At 38.3% G+C, this 20,310-nt stretch overlaps 1 protein-coding gene across 21 annotated transcripts in view; it reads left to right on the top strand.

The window, feature by feature from the left end:
- The window catches only part of MSR1 (macrophage scavenger receptor 1), a 681,840-nt gene that overhangs the window by 587,968 nt on the left and 73,562 nt on the right, over nt 1-20,310 (top strand). For 6 of the 21 annotated variants that reach the window (XM_081521514.1, XM_081521508.1, XM_081521510.1 and 3 more), the window contains 2 exons: nt 930-1,021; nt 4,430-4,514. The gene's annotated coding sequence lies outside the window, so the exon portion shown is untranslated. Of the gene's footprint in view, nt 1-929; nt 1,022-4,429; nt 4,515-6,144; nt 6,226-9,995; nt 10,036-17,255; nt 17,306-20,120; nt 20,196-20,310 lie in introns of those variants that run through there. The other 15 variants (XM_081521505.1, XM_081521503.1, XM_081521516.1 and 12 more) reach the window with 8 other exon arrangements.

The following is a 20,310-nucleotide window of genomic DNA, read 5'->3' as shown; positions in this document are numbered from 1 at the left end:
AAGAGGAGAGTAAAAAAGTTGGCTTAAAGCTCAACATTCAGAAAACTAAGGTTATGGCATCTGGCCCCATCACTTCATGGGAAATAGATGGGGAAACAGTGGAAACAGTGTCAGACTTTATTTTTTTGGGCTCCAAAATCACTGCAGATGGTGACTGCAGCCATGAAAGTAAAAGATGCCTACTCCTTGGAAGAAAAGTTATGACCAACCTAGATAGCATATTAAAAGCAGAGACATTACTTTGCCAACAAAGGTCCATCTAGTCAAGGCTGTGGTTTTTCCAGTGGTCATGTGTGGATGTGAGAGTTGGACTGTGAAGAAAGCTGAGTTCCGAAGAATTGATGCTTTTGAACTGTGGTGTTGGAGAAGACTCTTGAGAGTCCCTTGAACTGCAAGGAGATCCAACCTGTCCATCCTAAAGGAGATCAGTGTTCATTGGAAGGACTGATGTTGAAGCTGAAACTCCAATACTTTGGCCCCCTCATGCAAAGAGCTGACTCATTGGAAAAGACCCTGATGCTGGGAAGGATTGGGGGCAGGAGGAGAAGGAGACGACAGAGGGTGAGATGGTTGGATGGCATCACCGACTCAATGGACATGAGTTTGGATAAACTCTGGGAGTTGGTAATGGACAGGGAGGCCTGGCGTACTGCGTTTCATGGGGTCAGAAAGAGTCAGAAATGACTGAGCAACTGATCTGAACTGAACCGAACTGAATTATTCATAAAGTTAAAAACTTTTTAAAAGTTTTCATGTAGTAATTCTTATTCATGATGTAATTCTCATTCTTCATCAAGGTGGAAATGTTCTTATTTATACCTTGCAGTTGTCATGTAAGAATTCTAAATTTAATATTATAGTTTAGTCTATACCAGTATTTCAAGATACAGTTTCTTAATTGGTACAATGTATTGTTGTCACATTTCTAGACTGACACTTGGTCCCACACAGTTATGGCCAATTAAAATAAAACCTATTGAAGCTCATCTTGGAATCTTCCATAAAGAAGGGGGATAATGAGGTAAGAAGACACTCTGTCCTCTGGTTCTTTGAAAATTTCCTTCCATCTGGATTATCATTTAGTGGAGGAAGAATTAACTTAGCTTGTTGCCACCTGCGTGACCACCAAAGATTGAGTACAATTATTTTTTGATCCATTCTTTCATACATTTATCATTAACATTTACTCTGGATTGTGCATAAAGAAAGGTGCAAGATTAGAAAGTTGTGGGGAGGATAACTGATGCGCTGCTGTCCACTTAGAGACAACGGACTTCCCTAGCTCAGCAGGAGAGGAGCCAGGTGACACAGGCCAGATAAAAGTACGCAGAGGATTTGAAGCAGTTGGAGAGGATGGCATGGTAGGTGTTGTCTGGGGAGGAACAATTTCATCTTGCTAGATGGCTTGTGATCATTCTCATTCTTTAATTTCAGCTTTACTTCAGGCAGAGGATTAGAATGTGCACAACAGGGAACAATTTAATGCCCTTTACTTCATTTTAGTTGCCCTTTCCCACTTCCCATATCCAGGGAACATCTGATACAAACCCTCATGTGCAAGCAGTTTTTTGTTTGCGTTTGTTTTAGTTTTAATTTTTGACTGATCCTAAGAAGAGACATGGAAAGATGAAAAAAACGGAAGGAGTTAAGACAGCACAAGGATCTTTTATCAAGTTGGCCAGTATTATGGGTGACTTGTGCTCAAGTCCAGACCTTGAAGAGACTTAATTAAACATGACTCAGAGTAGCCTACCTAAAGATGGGAAAGGAGCATCATCCTCCAGTTTCTGCCCCGTTGGTCAAGGATAACCCTACTTCTTCAAACGACAACCCTCAAGGTTTTAGGTAACACTGATATCAGAGTGACATTGTCAGCAAAACTCTGGGATAGAAAACAAGAGGTATGTGGTAAGAGCTTTGGGCACACCTGCGGCATGTCCAGTGTGTGGGTGAAGCCCACCATGAACTGGATGCTTCGGTAGCAGCCAGAGCAGAAATTGGAGCTCAGACTGTGCACTGGTGCACAAGAGGCGTCAAATGGAAACCTTAGATGCTGTGCAGTAAAGCACTACCCTTAATAGTGCACCTCTCTAGTGAAGAGAAGCCTGCTAGAATATTGTTTGAATTTAATATGATTTTGTCAGTGTGCATATTAGGGTGGGGGAAGCAATGGGAAGGGAACAAGCCCTATTTCTATCTCATGGTTTTCCAAAAATGTGCCTTATTATTTTACAGATGATTTCTAGACTGATTTAAATGTCCAAAGTGGGGTTTAGAATGTTGAATAAATAAGATAGTGGCACGTGCCTTTGTTTTTCTAGAAATGCAGATATAATGCTGCATGTACATGTTTAGAAATTATAATAAATTTCAAAACAGAAATGTTAAGCCAGTTATAATAAAAAAGCCTCGTATCTAGACTATCAGAATTTATTTTCAAATTTTAATAAGGGTATAAGGAATGTGCAGTGAATCAGAGACTCAGATTACAGAAATGCTAAAAAGAGCATTTGCAATTCTGTGACATAAAAGCAGGCTAGGGACAAAGCAATCTCAGAGTCCAGGGAATTAAATCTTGACTTGTCTTTTAATCGTTGTGCACACATATGCAAAATGCAGGGCAAATGCTATCCTGGTACCATGGGAAACTGTCAATATTGATATTGCTTATAGATAAACGGAACTTACAATGTGAAAACAGACTAAGCAAACCAACTTAACTATGTCAAAGAATTCCAATTAAATCATTTTTGAGAACTACTCTATTTGAATATTCACCATGCCTTTGATTAAATGTGTCATTAAATGTATATTAATTTAATTTAATTATAAGTTATTAAATTTTTAAAATGAGGTGTTTGTATTTAGTTTCTTGATCACCCTCTTTCAGATCACAACCTATAGAATGGCATTAGCTAACTTATAAGCCAGGCTTCAACAGTGTGTGAACCAAGAATTTCAGATGTTCAAGCTGGATTTAGAAAAGGCAGAGGAACCAGAGATCAAATTGTCAACATCCGTTGGATCATAGAAAAAGAAAAGGAATTCCAGAAAAACATCTACTTGTGTTCATAGACTATGCTAAAACCTTTGACTGTGTGGATCACAACAGACAGTGGAAATTTTAAAGAGATGGGAATACCAGACCACCTTACCTGCCTCCTGAGAAATCTGTATGCAGGTCAAGAGCCAACAGTTAGAACTGGATATGGAACAACAGACTGGTTCCAAATTGGGAAGGGGTACATCAAGGCTGTATATTGTCACCCTGCTTATTTAACTTATATGCAGAGTACATCATGAGAAACGCTGGGCTAGAAGAAGCAAAAGCTGCAATCAAGATTGCTGAGAGAAATATCAACCTCAGATATTCAGGTGACACCACCCTTATGGCAAAAAGTGAAGAGGAACTAAAAAGCCTCTTGATGAAAGTGAGAGAAGAGAGTGAAAAAGTTGGCTTAAAACTTGAATATTCAAAAAACAAAGATCATGGCATCCAGTCCAATCTCTTCATGGCAAATAGATGGGGAAACAATGGAAACAGAGAGTTTATTTTCTTGAGCTCCAAAATCACTGCAGATGGTGACTGCAGCCATGAAATTAAAAGACGCTTTCTCCTTGGAAAAAAAGCTATGAGAAACCTAGACAGTCTCTGCTATTAAAAAGCAGCGACAATGCTTTGCTGACAAAGGTCTGTCTATTCAAAGCTATGTTTTTTCCAGTAGTCATGTATGGATGTGAGAGTTGGGCCATAAAGAAAGCTGAGTGCCGAAGAATTGATGCTTTTGGACTGTGGTGTTGGAGAAAATTCTTGAGAGTCCCTTGGACTGCAAGGAGATCCAACCAGTCAATCCTAAAGGAAATTGGTCCTGAATAGTCATTGGAACAGTGATGCTGAAGCTCCAATACTTTGGCCACCTGATGCGAAGAGCCGACTCATTGGAAAAGACCCTGATGCTGGGAAAGATTGAAGGCAGGAGGAGAAGGGGATGACAGAGGACGAGATGGTTGAATGGTATCACCAACTCAATGGACATGAGTTTGAGCAAACTCCAGGAGATGGTGAAGGACAAGAAAGCCTGGCATGCTGCAGTCCATGGGGTTGCAAAGAGTCAGAGACGACTGATCGACTGAAAACAACTTATAACAGATCCTCAGTAAACATATTTTTGAAATATTGACGGTGTCAAAGAAGTTGACATCTTCAAAAAATTACAGCAAGTATACATTTCATGGGTCCCAAAATAGACACAAAAATTAAATTTAATGACATCATAGCAAGAATTATTGTAATAATGCTGATCATCATTGATATTATAGCAATACCAATGAATACTTAAGATTATCTGCTTTGTGAAAGCACAGCTATAAATGTAATCAATTTTCACAATAAATGTAAGAGATAACTTTCTTTCCTCCATTTTTCTAGGTGAGGAAGATTGCAGCACACTGTGGTTAAATACCTTGCCCACAGTCACGTAGCTGGTAAGAAGAGATCCAGAAGTTGAAGCCAGGTAGTGTTGCTCCAGAATCTTTGATTTTTTCCCCCATGATGTTAAAATGCTAGACTTCATAAACCAATCAACCATTATGGAATACATAACGAGAATCTTTCCAGTCATTTTAAGATTTAAATCTTTCGTTTAAATTGCTGAATTATCAAGGACAAAAATAATTCTGTCAGGAGATAAAAAATAAGAGAATAGAAAATATAACATTCCATATTGTTTACATCAAAGTGTATATCTCAGTTGAATTTACTGGGTGAAAAAGCATGCCAATATTAAAAATGAGTTAGAGATATAAAATTTTTCAAATCAGTTAATATTTTCTTAGAGATTACTCTTTTAAAAATAAGTATTATAATATTAAGAAGATTTAATATTGGCTTCACACTTTCTAATTTTAACATTTTAATTAACTGTAAACAGTATGCTTACAGGGGACATACTACATGCGAACCACTGTTATATATGCTTTACAAATATGAACTTACTCAGTTCTAAAGGATCTTTTTGAAAATCAGCTTACTGATGAAAAACTGAGATAAAATGACTTGCCTGATGTCATGGTTAGCAAGTTTAGAGGCAGGATTCAAAATATTGGAAGGCTTTCTTAGTGTCCATTCTTTATGTTCCATGTTCTTTAAATAAGGATCTTGTATATAATAACAAATAAATCATAAAAAATAAAAATATTGAGTTCCTGTTTCCAGGAACAGTGAAAATTCTATCATGCCTTTCTGAAATAAATAGAACCATGTTTCTTTATTGAATAGCATTTTACTAGCTGATATATATTCTATTTTTGAAGGCCTCATTTTACTCATTTTTTTGCTTTTTCTTTTGTTGTATGAATATAGCAAGTTATTTGGATGCAAAGAGCTTATTTTGAGACATAATTAAAATGATTCCAGTAACCAATTTTCTAACAATTCTCCTTAATCTGCCTCAGCTAATAAATATTTTAAAATGTAAGAAATACGATGCTTTTGGTATAGGTTTTGGAGACAGGCTGGAATATTTGCTATGCCAGTGTGTACCACAGTAAAAACAGAATGAAATGAATGAGTAAACAAACAGAATCTCTTCTATATGATGTGAAAACAGCCAGGGAAGACTGTTCCCTTTGGTTAAATCAATGCAGTGTGAAGTCTGTGTAAATTTGTTGTAAGCATTATGACAGATGGGAAAGAACTCATTTAAATTTCAAAAACTCTTGCCTTGCAAAGGAATTTTCTTAGGATAATTTGTATTCATATCTAAATAGCAGGTGCCTCAAGACTAAGCATTGCGGTTGCCATTTATATTACAGGTTACAGGAGCTCCTTTTCTTTATTTTTCTGAATCATCCTCTTCTTTGAACTATTATTCAGAAGATGGTGTTGCTTTTTGTCCTTTCTTCACTTTGGCTGATGATGAAAACTTTCCGATTCCTTTCATTCTCATTATTACGTTCGTTGTTCTTCCTGTGTGTTCTCAGTCACTCAGTTGTGTCGGACTCTTTGCGACCCCATGAACTGTAGCCGCCAGACCCCTCTGTCCATGGGGATTCTCCAGGCAGGAATACTGGAGTGGGTTGCCATGCCCTCCTCCAGGGGATCTTCCCAACCTAGGGACTGAACCCAGGTCTCCTGTATTACAGGTGGATTCTCTACCGACTTGGGTGCTTTTTGGATCATGTCCTGTCCTGTAGAGAGCTGCTAACTCCGTCAGATCTGTTCAGGTATCTGAGCCATATTAACAATGTTCTAACAATTGTTCTATCATAGATGTGGTAAATTAGATCAGATGCAATGAGAGACACCCAGATTCGATCCCTAGTTCAGGAAGATCCCCTGGAGGAGCAAATGGCAACCCACTCCAGTATTCTTGCCTGGAGAATCCCCATGAACAGAGGAGCCTGGCGGGCTACAGTCCATAGGGTCTCAAAGAGTCGGACACGACTGAGAGACTAACACACATGGTAAATTAAAGAGTTTACCTTTAAGTCCCCAAGGATTGAGCACGTATTTTTAAATCGGTCATTACTACAGATCACAAAGCCTATCTTCTATTCGTGTTCCATATCCCTGCTACAAATTTGAATGGTAAATAGACACTAGGGGAGTGTGAGCACCAAGGGGCAACCATGGAAAGAAGCAAAAGGGCAGCCGTGTGCAAGTCAAGAGGAGAGGCCTCAGGAAAAGCCAGACCTGCTGACACCCTGATCTTGGGCTTCAGCCTCCAGAACTGTAAAAAGTAAATTCTGTTGTTTAAGCCCCCCAGTCCATTCAGTGTGGTGTTTTAATATGGCAACTCTAACAAACAAATAGTCCTGGGTTAGTTTTCTACTGCTGCACTCACACATTAACACAAATTCAGTGGCTTTAAAAGAATGCAAATGTATTTTCTTACAGTTCTCTAGGTTCCATGGATCTTGCTGTTCTAACAGTAAGTTGTCAACGGAGCTGCCTTACTTTCTCAACCTTTAAGGGAAAAAAATCTATGTTCTTGCCTTTCACAGCCTCTAGAGGGCACTCACAGGCTTTAGCCTATTGCCATTTTCCCTTTCTCATCAAACCCAGAAACAGTATCTCTTTGTCCTTTCTTCCATCATCACTTCCTCTGACCTTCTTCTGTCTCCCTCCTCTACTTTTATGGATCCTGGTTATTACCTTGGACCCACTCAGATAAATCCAGAATAATCTCCCTATTTTGTCATCTGATAAGCAACCTTAAATCCATGTGCAGGCTTAATTCTCCTTTGCCTTGAAACATAACATTCTTCTGGGAATTAGGATGGTGGATAGCTTTCTGGGGGAGAGAATTTTCTGCCGACCATAGTCCTGTCACCAGGCATTGTTTATTCTTAAAAAGTAGTGGGTTTGTTTTTTTTTGTTTTTTTACTATCACTGTTCAGGAAATGGGTTGATAATTGAAATCTCCACAATAGTGAGGGTTAGGTTTCTGCCTAGCAGACCCAGATGTTTGCTGCTTATGTAAGTCAAGTAGCCCTGTAAGAGGCTACTCAACATTCCCAGGTCATAAGTATTTATTTCATTTCTAGACATTTAGCATGAAGAACTAACTCTCTTTCCTTTCACAAATCTCCTGCTGGGCTGCACCTTTGTCACATCTCATCAGAAGCCAGAGATCAAGAGAGTTATGTGTTTCATAACTGTCAGTCCAAAAAGTCAGTGGTGGGGAAAGTAGAAGGGTAGAGAAAGTGGAGAGTGGATCTGGAGCAGTAAATGAGAAAAATTTAAGCTCACCATCTCTCACCATCAAATCCATCATCAACTCCCACTAAATTTGCCTTTTAATATCTCTCTCCACTCCTCCCCTTTACCACTGACATCTCCAAGCCAGATGGTTTCATCAGTTTTCCCTGATGCCACTGTAAGAATTTCCTAACTAGTCGGCTTGTGCTCAGCCACGCTTCTCACCTCCACGTGGCAGTCAGCTTTTAAAATCGAGATGTGTCTCATTCATCCCACTTCCAAATCATTAATGTCTTTCTGCTGCTCTGAAGATCAACTCTCCATCCGTGACTTCCTACCTAACGCTCAGCTTTAGCTGAAACCTTTCTTACCACATCTGGAATGTTTTTACCCCAGCCACGTTGGCCTCACTCTGGTCGTGGATGTTCTTGTGTTCCTGTCTTTTTTCAGGCATTTGGATGCATTGTTTTTTCCACCCCAGCTGTTCTTTCTCTCTTTTCAGCAATTCAGTTTCCATTTCCTCTTTGGATGGTAAGTGTTGCTTTCTGAGTTGTCAGACTGTGTAGGTGTCCACTATTGCTTTTTGCCTCCCTACACTCTTTACTGTCTTTTCTGTGTCCCACGGGAGGTGCCAGGAACTACATTGCTTCGAATCACCCTTCCGGTGTGATTCTTGCTGAGAGTTGGCTAAGGAGTAGTGCTTTCAAGAGAGCTGGAAGTCAAAAAAGAGAGTTCTTTATTCTCTGAAAGCAAATGCAGGGAGATCAAACAGCAAAGACAGAGCTCGGCTTGGATGCCTCTTGGAAACTATTAGTAGCTTCTGAAGACATTATGGGAGAAAATGGAGATGTATAGATGAGTCATTATGTGTGTTCATGGAAGCTTAAGGTCCAAGTGGAAAGAACACCATAGAATATAGGTTCTAGAGCATACTCTGTCACTGACCAAGTGACCCTAGATAAATTTTTTGAAGAGTTTTTATTCTCTTGTTTTCAAAGAGGTTTTTGTTGTTGTTGTTGTTGTTGTTGTTGTTTAGCCATGAGTAGGAAAAACTGTGGCACCTGTGGAGTTGCTATAACGTGAGTGATGCTCAGTTTACCTCAGTTCCCTTAGCTGAGGTAGAAAGGTCCGTGCTACTTTTGAGCTCCTAGGCTGACATCTCATAATGATTCCAAGAGATTTCTGGATAAGAATTTGTTTAATGAGTAACTCCCTAGTGGTCCAGTAGTTATGACCCTACGGTGTCACCGCTTAGGATCTAGGTTTGATACCTGGTCGGGAACTGAATTCCTACTTAATGAAGTTTGTTCAGGCTTAAATAAATTGACATTTTTACCACTTTAAAGCTTATTTAAACTAGATGAGTCTGTCACTCTAATTTTGAAACCAAACTTCCCTAAATTCAGGGCATTCATGTTTTAAAAATATCCCTTAAAAGTGAGCTCACATTCATTTTTTTCTTAACTGGCATTTTGTGTCTTAATAAAACATGAGTCATGAGGAAGGGGTGATTTGTTAATATTGCTTGACGGTAACTAGAGGATTTTGTGCATACTCTATCCCCCACCCCCACCACCCACCACCTCCTTAACTATCCTAGGAATCCATGACTTTTAGCGCCTGGCACACACTTTGTTGATTTTTAGCATGTCTTTTGTTGAAAACTGGAGTTGTTCAAGACAGGTTTAGGAACTGAGGTAAATAGGCATATTGGTATGAAATTTTATGATTACCTGGCTAGGAGTTGAGTGTGTTTAATACTTGCTGGAGCTGAGCTGGCAGAGGCTAAAATTTCTTCTAGTGTCCTTGTTTTTGTCTCCTCTAGTTTTGGGATTTCCCTACAAACTTTCCTGAAAAAAAGAACTTTTCAGGGTCTGTCAGCTGTGAAAGTAAAAAAGGGAAAGTGTTAGTCGCTCCGTCGTGTCCGACTCTGGGAGAGTCCATGGACTGTATAGCCCGCCAGGCTTCTCTGTCCCGGGGATTTCCCAGGCAAGGATACTGGAGTGGGTTGTCATTCCCTTCTCCAGGGGATCCTCCGACCCCTGGAAGCCACAGGGAAGCCCTTTGCCCTGAGAGGAAGCCTGTATTATGGAGAGTGCTCTGGGGGAATTCAAAATGGCTTCTTTCCCCTCCCTCTGCCACAGGCACCAGGGGATTTTTCTTGGCTCTTCCCTTTGAGAACCTGGTGGGGTTCCTGAGGACAAAGCCCCCTAAGACTGCAGCCCCAGGAGTTTCACTCTCACACTGGCCCTCACTGAGCTCTCCAGCCATTCGTTCAAATTACCATTTACAGGTTCTTGCCAGTTTCTGATTCTAGCGGCTTTCTGCTCCAGGTAAGCTAAACCCAGCTGTGAGTTCTTTGGGTTTCCTCTCTAAAGTTTGTCCTGAGACCTCAAGGCTCTGCTGTCTCCAGGAATCATCATTGATTTTCAGTTTGTTCAGGTTAGTTTTTTCTTATTGGGACATCTGAGCTCTTTAGATATCTGCCCTTTCTTTTAAAAACTGTATGGTATTTAAAACAATATGGTAAAAGTGCATTGTTTCTCCAACGGAAATAAGTATTTTAGTCCCTTTATCTCACTGAGTGTTGATATTTTATTATAATTATACGTTAAAATGTAGAAACATAAATTCAGACCTAAATTCCATAGGTCTATAATTCTTAACCAATTTTTGGTTACAAATATATTTTATAGATATAATGCATTTGTAAATTACATTAAACCCTACAAAAATACTAAAACTTTAATCAGCTGTATCACTTTAGGATCATGTGATTGAACCAGAACAGGTTTGTTAGGCTTCACAGAAGGAAGATATAGTTGGTTCTTATGCTATACTTGTCTGTGTATGTATTTTAACTTCACTAATACTTCTGCAGAAAAGTTCTGTTCAGTATAGAGTTATATAAAATGATACAGTTACCATAAAAATTCTTCATTTTTCCTATTTATGATCATCAAACAAAAGCTCTGCTAGGATATAATTTTTCAATATTGATTTTGATGAGGTTCTTTTGATAATTCTTTAAAGCATTATATTCACATGGAGAGATGTGTCCAATGCAATGTTATTAAAACTTTTAATTATTAAAAGAATAAGTAGATAGTAAACATTACTATCTAATTATTATTTTGAGTCAAGAATAGGAAAAATGTTATCTTTGTGCAAATTTATCACATAAATATATGGTATCTGTACCTTATAACTAATGACCTGTTGTAGTTTTAGACATTCAAATGTATCACTTTATGAATATAAAATGTCTTCCTTTGAATTCAGCTTGCATTCGTCTAACACAACAAACTCTATGAGACTCAAGTAAGTTCTTTCAACCCATTTATTTAATTTTGAAACGTTACTGAACATTAGGCATAGTGTTGTAATAGTCTTTGTAGACGACACATATTCCATAAGCAACAAAAATGAAGTCAAAGAATCCCATGGCAGTAACTGATGAGAAGGCAGCTATTCTGATGATCTGGAATTTGTCTGTGTTTGTAGTTTGTTTTCAAAATAACATTTGTGATAAAGGTGACTGATAATACATACACTGATCTCAGACTGAGAAAAATGTATATTTTTGCTGAGTTTTGAAATCAGGTTAATTGGGTGTGACTACCAGCTCTGATGACTCATATGATCTTGACAGGTTTACTCAATATCTAAGCCTCAATTTTTTAATCAGGAAAATGACCTGACAAAGTTGCTGTGAATTCAAATGACTCAGTGGATGTAAAGATCCAATCCCTCCCCTCTTTTCTTTCAGTGAACCATTAGTTTGACCTAAACATTTTCCCCATGTTCCCTGGTAAGGTATTTTACATATATTAAGCCCTAATAGATAATATCATGGAATATAATACATTATATGATACCCTGTACACACTTGCAGAGATTTTTTTGTTTTAAATGAATGACTAGATTGACTGAAGAATGTGGAAATATCAAATAGAGAAGTGGTTACTATTGCTACAGTAAAGATGTATACCAAACAATATTAATAGAGACATCCTAGAAATATAGCCCGCTTTAAAAGAAATGAATCTTATTAGGAAGAATTTTAGAAAGTTGATGTCTTAGATTGTTTTTTTACTGAATCTGACTTCTCTGATCACATAGTACTGACAGGGGTATCCAAATTCAGCAATAGACTAAGGAATTCTTAAACTTTGGACTTTTTCAAAGACCTAAAAAGGACCAAAGTGTATAATAAGATGTATATAGAAGCAGTCCCTTCATGGGTCACAGCCTTGTGGCTAAGGGGCTTACTCAATGAATCTATGCACTATGCCACACAGGGCTGGACACTCACAGGCAAGTCTGGCTTCGTCTCTTGTGGGGCCACTGCTCCTTTCTCCTTGGTCCTGGTGTGGACAGAGTTTTGTTTGTTTCAAGTAAGGATAGGCCGACAAGATCGCCCTTCACCCCTCAGAGACACTCTGTCCCGACCCCTTGCGTACGAGTCTCATCCCACACTCTAGCACTCATCTCACAAACTAGCAAAATAATGCTCAAAATTCTCCAAGTTAGGCTCCAGCAGTATGTGAACCGAGAACTTCCAGATGTTCAAGCTGAATTTAGGAAAGACAGAGGAACCAGAAATCAAATTGCCTACATCCATTGCATCATAGAGAAAGCAAGAGAGTTCCAGAACATCTGCATTATTGACTATGCTAAAACCTTTGACTGTGTGGCTCACAACAGACTGTGGAAAATTCTTGAAGAGATGGAAATACCAGACCACCTTACCTGCCTCCTGAGAAATCTGTATGCAGGTCAAGAAGCAACAGTCAGAACCGGACATGGAACAATGGACTAGTTCAAAATTGGGAAAGGAGTGCATCAAGGCTGTATATTGTCACCTTGCTTATTTAACTTAAATGTAGAGTACATCATGTGAAATGCTGGACTGGATGAAGCACAAGCTGGAATCAAGAAAAATTATCAGTAACCTCAGATATGCATATGACACCACCCTTATGGCAGAAAATGAAGAGGAACTAAAGAGCCTCTTGATGAAAGTGAAAGGGGAGAGTGAAAAAGCTGGTTTAAAACTCAACATTCAAAAAACAAAGTTCATGGCATCTGGTCCCATCACTTCATGGCAAATAGATGGAGAAACAAAGGAAACAGTGACAGAATTTATTTTATTGGGCTCCAAAATCACTGCAGATGGTGACTGCTGCCATGAAATTAAAGGATGCTTGCTCCTTGAAGAAAAGCTATGACCAACCTAGACAGCATATTAAAAAGCAGAGACATTCTTTGCCGACAAAGGTCCATCTAGTCAAAGCTATGGTTTTTCCAGTAGTCATGTATGGATGTGAGAGTTGGACTATAAAGAAAGCTGAGCACTGAAGAATTGATGCTTTTGAGCTGTGGTGTTGGAGATGACTCCTGAGAGTCCCTTGGACTGCAAGGAGATCCAACCAGCCATCCTAAAGGAAATCAGTCCTGAATATTCTCGGAAGGACTGATGCTAAAACTAAAGCTCCAATACTTTGGCCACCTGATGTGAAGAACTGACTCATTGGAAAAGACCCTGATGCTGGGAAAGATTGAACGCAGGAGGAGAATGGGATGACAGAGATGAGATGGTTGGATGGCCTTACCAACTCAATGGACATGAGTTTGAGCAAGCTTCTGGAGTTGGTGATGGACAAGGAAGCCTGGCATGCTGCAGTCAATGGGGTCTCAAAGAGTTGGACACGACTAAGCAACTGAACTGACACATGCCTACCTAAGATGATGGGTCATAGTGAAGAGTCCTAACAAAACATGGTCCACTGGAGGAGGAAATGGCAACCCACTCCAGTATTCCCCAGAGAACCCCATGGATCAACAGTGTGAAAAGACACAAAGATATGACTGCAGAAGATGAAACTCCCAGGTTGGAAGGTGTCCAATATGCTACTGGGTAAAAGTGGAGAGCAATTACTGATAGCTTCAGATAGAATGAAGCAGCTGGGCCAAAGTGGAAGTGACACTCAGTTGTGAATGTGTCTAGTGGTGAAAGTAAAATCCAATGCTGTCAAGAACAGTATTGCATAAGAACCTGGAATGTTAGGTCCTTGAATCAAGGTAAATTGGATGTGGTCAAGCAGGAGATAGCAAGATTGAGCATTGACATCATAGGAATCAGTGAACTAAAATGGATGGAATGGATGAATTTAACTCAGATGACCATTATATTTGCTAATGTGGACAAGACTTCCTTAGAAGAAATGGAGTAGTCCTCATAGTCTACAAGAGAGTCCAAAATGCAGTACTTGGGGGCAGTCTCAAAAGTGACAGAATGATCTTGGTTCATTTCCAAAGCAAACTGTTCAGCATCACAGTAATCCAAGTCAATGCCCCAACCACTAATACCAAAGAAACTGAAGTTGACTGGTTCTTTGAAGACCTACAAGACCTTCTAGAACTAACACCAAAAAAGGATGTCCTTTTTCATCATAGGGATTAGAATGCAAAAGCAGGAAGTCAAGAGATACCTAGAATAACAGGTAAATTTGGCCTTTGAGTACAAAATGAAACAAGGCAAAGGCTAAGAGAGTTTTGTCAAGAGAACATACTGGTCATACCAAACAGCCTTTTCCAATAACACAAGAAATGACTCTACATGTGGGCATCACCAAATGGTCAATACCAAAATCAGATTTATTATGTTCTTTGCAGCCAATTATGGATAAGCTCTATACAATAAGCAGAAACAAGACCTAGAGCTGACTGTGGCTCAGATCATCAGCTCCTTATTGCAAAATTCAGGCTTAAATTGAAGAAAGTGGGGAAAACCACTAGGTCATTCAGGTATGACCTAAATCAAATCCCCTATGATTATACAGTGGAGGTGATGAATAGCTTTAAGGGTTTAGACCTAGTAGACAGAGTGCCTGAACAGAAGTTTGTAACATTGTACAGGAGGCAGTGACCAAAACCATCCCAAGGAAAAGAAATGCAAGAAGACAAAGCTGTTGTCTGAGAAAGCTTTATAAATAGATGAGGAGAGAAGAGAAGTGAAAAGCAAGAGAGAAAGAGAAAAATAAACCCAACTGAATGCAGAGTTCAAGAAAATAGCAAGGAGAGATAAGAAGGCCTTCTTAAATGAACAATGCAAAGAAATAGAGGAAAACAATAGAATGAGAAAGACTAAAGAGTTCTTTTAAAAAAAATTGGAGATACCAAGGGCATATTTCATGCAAAGATGGACATGATAAAGGAGAGAAACAGTAAGGACCTAACATAAGAAGAAGAGATTAAGAATAGGTAGCAAGAATGAAGAAATAAACAAAAAAGTCTTAATGACCTGGATAACCACAGTGGTGTTGTCACTAACCTCTAGCCAGACATCCTGGAGTGTAAAGTCAAGTAGACCTTAGGAAGCATTACTATGAACAAAGCTAGTGAGAGTGATAGAATTCCAGCTGAGCTATTTCAAATCCTTGAAGATGATGCTGTTAAAGTACTGCTCTCAATATGCCAGCAACTTTGGAAACTCAGCAGTGGCCACAGGACTGGAAAAGATCAGTTTCCATTCTAATCCCAAAGAAGGGCAGTGTCAAAGAATGTAAAAACTGCACTGCAACTGTGCTCATTTCACATGCTAGCAAAGTTATGGTCAAAGTCCTTCAAGCTAGGCTTCAGCAGTATGTGAACTGAGAACTTCCAGATGTACAAACTGGATTTAGTAAAGGAAGAAGAACCAGAGATCACATTGCCAGTATCTGAAATTTATAGAGAGATTATAGAGAAAGCAAGAGAATTCTAGAAAAACATCTACTTCTGCTTCATTTACTGCACTAAACCTTTGGCTGTATGGATCACAACAAACTGTGATCTTAAAATTCTTAGAGATGGGAATACCAGACCACCTTACCTGTTTCCTGAGAAAACTATATGCAGGTCAAGAAAGCAACAGTTAGAACTGGATATGGAACAACGGACTTGTTAAAAATTGAGAAAGGAGCACATCAAGGCTGTATGTTGTCACCATGCTTATTTAACATATTCTGTTTACATCATGTGAAATGCCAGGCTAGATGAATCACATGCTGGAATCAAGATTGCTGGGAGAAATATCAACTACTTCAGATACGCAGATAATACCACCCTTACGGCAGAAAGTGAAGAGGAACTAAAGAGCCCCTTGATGAGGATGAAAGAAGAGAGTGAAAATGCTGACTTGAAACTCAGCATTCAAAAAACTAAGATCACGACATCCGGTCCTACCACTTCATGGAACATAGAAAGGGGAAAAGTGGAAACATGACAGCTTTTCTTTTCTTGGGCTCCAAAATCACTGTGGATAGTGACTGAAACCGTGAAATTAAAAGACGCTTGTTCCTCAGAAAGAAAGCTATGACAAACTGAAACAACATACTAAAAAGCAGAGACAGCACTTTGCCAATGAAGGTCCGTCTAGTCAAGGCTATGGTTTTTCCAGTAGTTCTGTACAAATGTGAGAGTTGGACCGTTAAGAAAGCTGAGCACCAAAGAATTGATGCTTTCAAACTGTGGTGCTGGAGCAGACTCTTGAGAGTCCTTGGACAGCAAGGAGATCAAACCAGTACATCCTACAGGAAATCAACCCTGAATATTCATTGGAAGAACTAATGCTGAAGCTGAAACTCCAATACTTTGACTGAAACTCCAATATTTGGAAAAGATGTTAGTGTTCTGTGGTGCCAGTGGGCATGGCAAGGACCTTTTGACCATCCCTTGATAGAAAGTAGGATCCCTCCCTCTTTGAGCACCATGAAGTGCCCATGAAATATAAACACTTGTCCCTGAAAGAATCAGATCTAAAAATAAGCTCATTAGTGTATTTTTTTTTACATGTCCTGTTGGAACTGGAATGTGATTAAATAAATGAGATTTAAAAAATGTAAAACTTTGACAGGTGTAGAGGATGAAAGTCATTCCTTTGTTCTGATCCCATGCCCAAGACCCCTTTCCTCTATTATACTTCTCAAGAAATAAATAACTTTTTAGATGCTCAAAGGGATCTACAGAAATTGCTAACATCACTATAGACAGAGCTGAAGTGAGCAGTAAGGGATTGCTGCTTTTACTTGGTGGGTATCCTTTGCTCCTCTGCTTTGTGTTTGAAGCTAGAGATAAGGGATCTAGGGAAAAGGATTAAGAAAAATAAATCACTTAAAACATAGAGTCTTCCCTCAAGGTTATACAGTATGAAAGAGATCATGAGTATTAGTGGAAGATATTGAGATTAATAGAAGATTAATAGTAATGAGAATATTATAGAAAGCAGACCTATCTTACAAAAAGGAAAAGATTAATCTTCCGTATGTTTTGTACGCTGTTACAATAACCCCATTTGCTTTTCATTTGACTTCTCTTTTTCTTTTGTAATGTCCTAGATGGAAAGAGGAATGAGTTATCTGACAAATTTAGATTCCGCAGACTTGTGCACTGAGGAGAGTACTATTGAAATTCACTGTTAAGAAAGATTTGCAACATACAAATGTGTCATTTCCTTTCGTCTTGTGCCGTATGCGGAAATATTATGTGATAAAGGTTTTAGGTTTCAATTGTTACAAGAGGGAAGTGGATAAATCAGTGCTGCCGTCTTTAGGACATATGGTAAAAGAAGTTTTACTTGTGTTTTTTCCAAAATTGCTTCTATTGAATATATGGGTCTACTCTGTGTATTTTTGTGTGTCTAAATGTGTGTGTGTATGTGATATGAGAGAGCTGTTTGCATATGTGATCAGTAATTTTGGGTACAATTTTTTATCCTATCACTAATAACTTGGTTTGATTGTTTAAATGATAAGTAGAGATTTCTGCTAGGTTTTCTGTGGGTGAAAAATGTATATATGTGCGTAAATATATATGCAATATATATATAATATATATTTTGTAAGTTGAACCAGCAAGAAATTTTGGGCATATACATGTGCATATTTTGTTACAAATTATTGGCTTTACTCAGTGTGATTAAATATATCTTAATCTCACCTTAGTTTTTACATAATACTTTTGACTTTAATCTAATACTTTTATTACCTCTGTTACTCATATAACAAATATTGCTTGGGCATCTACTGTTTGCACTTTCTTGGACTAGATGTAGGGAAGGGATATAAAAAATAAAAGTCTCTGTCTTTAGGAAAATCAAGATTCAAGGCAAATTGGCTAATATAATCTGAGCACCATAAGTGGTGTGCAAGCGCTGTGTGTAACTACTATGGGAACACGGGAGAGGCCAGAATCACTCAAGAGGAGAAAGAGGAATCTTCGTGGAGCTGTTAGAGTTTACATTCATCTCAAAGAATGGTTAAGATTTACACGGCATAAAATGCGATTAGCATTCTCATTAGCCGTGTGAAAATAGTGATAGAAAAGTCATAAAGTTGAGATTGTAAATGTCTTATACAGGGGTTAGGAGCTGTCTTTCTGGTCATACACTGCCTATCTTCAGGTCCCAACTCCCCCGCTCCCTAGTTGTGTAACATTAACTAGATACTTAAATGTTTCAGGTCTTGGTTCCCCAACTTGTAAAATTGAGAACATACCTCATGGTGCTGTTGTGAGGATAAAATAAGAAAAATTCATATTAAAAAAAAGTGATGATTTAAAATAATGGCGATTCATTTATTTGTGGTTGTCTGTATATCAGACGATTTATAAAAATTATTTTTAATCATAATAATTTTTAAATTCATATTATAACCATATATATCTGTGTGTATATAAATATATATCTGAGATATCATTTAACTCTCACTAAAATCTAAATGATTCTAAAATAGACATTGTTACTGAAGAGTGGTGAATTTGGTTTAAAACATAAGTGACTAGAATCTCTGTAAATGTGTACAATCTTTTTAAAGAGAAGTCAGACAGCGGATACTAAGAAGTTTGAGATAGTGTTCCTGTTATCTGATAGTTCAACATATAATGAATTAGCCTAAAGAAACATTGAGGCTAAAAAGAAGAAACCTAAGTTATGCAGATATTTCCAGCAGCAGCATCTGTATCAGTAAAACATTGCCCTTCAAAGAACAGGGAACATATCTTTTTTTGAAGAATTATAGGAAAATGGCTGCAGAAATGAAGTACATATATTCAATGAATTATTTTGTGGCCCATCATTTTAAACTTGAAAAAATAATTTCAAATATGGAGATACTGATATGAATTTAAGGGAAATACATGAAAGCAGATGATAATGTACATTATAGTATCAATTTGTAACGTGGATATGCTCAATTTTATTCTTATATTGGGGTGATGGAATGATAGAAATTTTGTCCCAACTTGTCTTCAATAGTGTTACAATATTTTTATAATAAAAACAGGAATAAAGAAAAGTATGTTTCCAAACAGAATAATACTGAATTCCTTTCATTAAGATTTTCCTGTTGTAGCTTCTATAAACTTTTCACCCTCTTCATGAAGAGCTGATACTGCAGAGAGGCGTTTCACTTCTCATGAGAACGCGCTCTTAATAGATTGCGTACACTCAGAAGATTTCGCAGTTCTTTGTCAGTACATTGACATTTGATAGGAAACTGTTACATCATGTGAGGTTACTTTTTCTTTTAACTTTGGAAAAAGCGGTTCAAGTCTCGTTTGGATTGTGTGAATTGTCTGCTGGCTTCTAACAAAGCCTCACACATGTGTGTTTTCTAACATTCCTAAACAAACAGCACTGATAGAGTAAGGAACTGAAGGAATCCGGTAAGTCTAACAAATCCCTCTGAGGCAAAAATGGGAACCTCAGGGATGAGCTTTTTTGTTTCCATTTCCTGTTGACACGGGATTCAGAGGAAACCTTTCATTTCCTAGTAGATAGCAGAACAGTTTTTACATTTCTGCATTTCACTAATGCAAACTTTCCTTGAAGCATGACTCGAGGTATAAAATCCAGTCATCTTGCAAACTATTTTGCCTTTCTTTTGTTTGTGGAATTTCTCCTAATGTTCTTATGTACATGATGAACACCTACTAAGTGACAGGGACTCTCTATTCATTGAACCAAAGAGATAAAAACCCCTGAATCATGAATCTAACTTGAGTGAGAAGAAACAAACAATAGACAAGATAAATAAGGGAAATGTATTTCATGTTGTATGGTGATAAGTTGGGGGTCGAAGGCGGATCAAGGCAAGAAGGAGAAGAGGAAGTGAAAGAGGTAGGTTGCCATTTCAGATCTGATGCTGGAGAAAAGCCTGTCTGAGTGAGTGAGATGGGAAGGTATTTATAGGATTTGAGCAGAGTGATACAATCTGACTTACTTTATTAAAAAATTAATCAATTTATTTTAATTGGAGGCTAATTACTTTACAATATTGTATTTGTTTTGCCATACATTGACATGAATCAGCCATAGGTGTGCATGTGTCCCCATCCTGAAGCCCCCTCCCACCTCCCTCCCCATCCCATCCCTCAGGGTCATCCCAGTGCACCAGCCCTGAGCACCCTGTCTCATGCATTGAACCTGGACTGACGATCTATTTCACATATGGTAATATACATGTTTCAATGCTATTCTCTCAAATCATCCCACCCTTGCCTTCTCCCACAGAGTCCATAACTCTATTCTTTACATCTGGTTCTCTTTTGCTGTCTTGCACATAGGA

The sequence above is a fragment of the Giraffa tippelskirchi genome, chromosome 8 (assembly GCF_054371585.1).
Source record: "Giraffa tippelskirchi isolate mGirTip1 chromosome 8, T2T-mGirTip1v1.2.pri, whole genome shotgun sequence".
In the NCBI taxonomy this organism is placed as follows: Eukaryota; Metazoa; Chordata; class Mammalia; order Artiodactyla; family Giraffidae; genus Giraffa; species Giraffa tippelskirchi.
Note: the sequence above shows the minus strand (reverse complement) of the source record. Positions and strands in the feature narration are given on the sequence as shown.